General features: G+C 35.3%; 1 pseudogene; it reads right to left on the bottom strand.

Annotated features, from left to right (window-relative positions):
* Positions 1–248: 248 nt before the first annotated feature.
* LOC143620972 (cytochrome P450 81Q32-like) lies at positions 249–2,766 on the bottom strand (annotated as a pseudogene).
* Between the last annotated feature and the right edge of the window lie 1,280 nt (positions 2,767–4,046).

The raw sequence follows: 4,046 nt of genomic DNA, 5'->3' as shown, positions 1-4,046 counted from the left end.
TTCTGTCCCACGTTCCCCTTTAAAAAGAAGCCTTTCGATCCTAATTATATACTTAAATAAACTCTTCTAACAAAATACATACTTATATTAATTAGAGCATCTTTCTTACAACATCTATAATCACTAACTTAAGAAATGCACCATTAGTTATCACGTCTCCAGTTTTCTTATTTCATATTAGTCAGGTGACATTTGAAAAAAAAAAATAAATAATATAACTCAAAAAATATTTGTTTAACGTCCTCTCTTTCCATATAAACTTAATGTTGTTACATACACAATAACTGAACTTTCCCAAATTCGTATTCAAATTAATAGATACCTTACACATCAAAATTACTAGGCTAGTAAATTATGCATCTCTAGTCTTGGTTTGCACTTGGCAAGCAATGGTTCGGCTTTGGGTAGGGTGAGCCCAGGACCTTCGGACATGTTAACGCTCTTTTCACATATCCGCTCCCAATTAAAGCATTGAATTAGCAAGCCTATAGTCATTGCCATCACACGCACCGCCAACCCTTCACCAGGGCAACTCCTCCTTCCAGACCCAAACGGCAAATACTTAAACCTGTCTCTCATTGCATCTAGCCCTTCAAACCTTTCAGGAATGAATCCTTCAGGGTCCGTCCACAACTTTGGGTCATGGTGTATGGCCCATTGATTAACAAGCAACATGGTTCCACCCGGGATGTTATAGCCTCCAACAACACAATCTTTAGATGACTCGTGAGGAACTAATAACGGGCCCGCGGGGTACAATCGTAATGTCTCGTTTATAATACAACAAAGGTAAGGTAGGTTTACTATATCCGACTCATTAACAAGACGATCTTTACCAATTTTCATATCAATCTCGTATTGGGCCTTTGCTATAACTTTTGGGTGGTTTAACAAAAGAGACATAACCCATTCCATGGTTCCAGCTGTAGTATCAGTGCCGGCTGATAAGAAGACCTAATCACAAGTCAAAAGTCGAGTTATAAGTCAAAATTATCTTTTGTTAATGTGGATTTTAAATTATTCTTTTAATATAAAAAGTTTGATTAAAGCATCAAAATAATCATAAAAATTAGATCACGTCTCATCCACTTGTGTGATTTCCCTTTTGTTACGGTATAACTTGCACGTTTCCACATTTCTAGAACATCATGGAATTTAGATAATTGCCTGCTGACTAAGTCCACGTTATTTTCAAAACTTTACCCATAGACACTCATTTTCAACATCTTAGACTTTAAAGGGCTCAAGGCTAGAATATATAAATTAACATACAGTACTAAAAAAACAAACAAAAAATATATATCTTTTTTAATTGAAGAAAAAGTTTGTCATTGATTTAATTAAACTAATGTATATGATTGACATGACGACAAGGTTGTAAATAGCAAGTTAAATTTGGTTAGAACACGTATAAGGGGAGAAAAAAAATACCAATTTAACTTCTAATATGTGTTTTAAAGTTAACACTTTTTCGAAGGTTTCTTAGCACTCTTGATAAAATTGCCGTTTCAAACATACGAAGTTACATCTAACCCGTACAACATTGCGTCTAAATTTTGAGTTATGATTTTTAATGAGTTTTGAGGCGGCTTTGATTACCAAAAGTTGCGCCCTGATCCACTACTTGTAATAGATTTTTGATTGCGCAACTACTCTTAATTCACCAATTACAAAAGTGTGGTTACCAAGACTGGTTAACATGGTCAAAATCGTGTGTGAAAGCAACTATACTCCATGTCGTACAACTCATACATAATGCAAGTCTTGCATTATAATGTGTTCCTACACTTAAATGATGGCCTTCCGCAATAACCAACCCCTACCCCACACATATATAGCCTAGTTTAAGATGGTTAGGTCCACTATAGGTGTATATTTTGAACTTATGGCTAAGCTTGGACTAACTATCATAATCACCCAATCCCTAAATTTATTACTTGAAAATATCAACCAACCAGATTTTCATAACCACCCACCCTTAAACTTATTAACAACTTGCAAATCATAGCATAAAGAAAAGAGAGATCTTACCAACACAAAGCTTCGAATCATTTCGTCATGGTAGTAGTTAGGATCCACTTGTTGAAGCTTTAACAACACTTGGATCATCCATCGTCTTCTCCATTCTCTCAATCAAGTCTTGAAAGAAAGCATCCCTCTTCACTTGCAACTCAATCAACCAAACCAAGTCAAGAAAGGCAGGTAATCAACAAGATTCGACGCGCTGGCAAGCACAAAGGTCTCGTCGAAATACCTCTTCATCCTCATCATCACATTCAAAGTCAACTCATTTTCATATTCACCACCGAAGCGGATGTTAACTTACGTACCAAAACCTTACATTCGTCGACTCGTATGTCATGAAACTCGTTAACCCGGTGGATGGACAAGAGCTCCGTGGAGGCAATGCGCCTAAGGTTACGCAAGTGATCGCCGTATGGGGACCACACGAGGCTCGTCCAGTTATTGCCTATGATCTTTCCGAATAACATTTTGGGGCGGTTGGCGAAAACGATGTCGTTTGTGGTGAAACATTCTTCGGCTGCGGCCGGGGAGGAGACGACTAGTACACGGCGGAAGCCGAGACGAAGTTGGAGAACAGAGCCATGCTTAGTGGCAAGTTTGGCTAGGGTTTTGTGAAGTGGTGGTTTGAGGAGGTGGAGGTGGCCGAGTAATGGGAGTGATGGGAAGATGGTTGGTGGGTGTACGCCGGAAGAGGTAGGTGGTTAACAGGAGGAGGATGATGGCGGAGATGTAGAGATCCATGTTTTGAAGGGTAATTTGGTGGTGGAGGAATATTGTTGTGGTTTTATTATAGGTTGGAAGTGGAAACAGAAGACGTTGACTTGATAGATAGACGAGGAATAGTTGAATGATTTTCCACATTTGATGCTGATGTTTTGTGGAAAATCATATTTGATTTTCTCTTGATTCATTTTGATTTCTTTTTTCTTTTTTTAATATTGGAGAATACTATTCTTTCAATTATTATTTTTTTACAAAGAAATTTTCATATGTTTGGAAGTGAGTTTTAACAATTTATTTAAAAAAATATATGTATATTACAAAGTCAGGATTTATGGTTTAATAAACATTTTTTTAATCTTGTTAAAAATCTTAAGTAAAAGGACATTTTGATTGTCAAATAAATATATATATATATATATATATATATATATATATATATATGTGATTTGACTTTTTAGAAAAAAACTAATAAGCTAATAAGTTTTTTTTTAATCTTAATCCAAAACATGCTTTTAAACTCAAATAGAATAATCTTAGGCTAAAAACAATTAAAAAAATAAGTAATTTTTATTATTATTATTGTTATTATTATTATTATTATTGTTGTTGTTGTTGTGAAGTTAACCTTTCTTATCCGGGCTAGGTAGTACCGGAAATAATAAACTAGAAATAGCTGAATTTTACACTATGAAGAAAACCAAATAAAGTTAACTTGCATATGCATTTGATTCATTCGGCATTTAAAAAGTATCGACCTTGATCCATTTGCATTAAAATTCAACTCAAGTATTAAAAATCAAGATGCACAAAAAAACAAGATGCCATTAGAGATCCATTTGTCATTTTTTTTTGAACGGCAAATTAGGATCACTCACGGACCACTGGAGTATCATCGTATCACCAGCAGAACCACGCGATCATATCCATCTTAACTAGGCAATAATGTCTAACCACCAATTCAGGAAGAAACCCAATAAATCTTGGGAAAACCCCCTTGTGGGATTCGAACCCAAGACCTTATGGTCCCTAAGCCTTATCCCACCACCAAGATGCCACTAAAAAAACAAGATGCTATAAGAGATCCATTTGTCATTTACTTGAAAGGTAACAAATTGTTCTCAGATTTACCTTAATGTGTAGGAAGTAAAATTTTTTTTTAAAAAAAAAAAAAGTAGCCAATAAGCTTTAACTTAACTAGTATTCATAAAAACTGATGATTTGAAAAGCAGGACGCAATGTCTCAAGTTTCAATTAGATCATAACTGGGTTTTACCGTAGTGGTCCTTTAGGAAGCGGTT

Source organism: Bidens hawaiensis, unplaced genomic scaffold (assembly GCF_021521415.1).
Source record: "Bidens hawaiensis isolate Kalapana, Puna unplaced genomic scaffold, B.hawaiensis_p1.1 tig00002754_1, whole genome shotgun sequence".
Taxonomy (NCBI): Eukaryota; Viridiplantae; Streptophyta; class Magnoliopsida; order Asterales; family Asteraceae; genus Bidens; species Bidens hawaiensis.
Note: the sequence above shows the minus strand (reverse complement) of the source record. Positions and strands in the feature narration are given on the sequence as shown.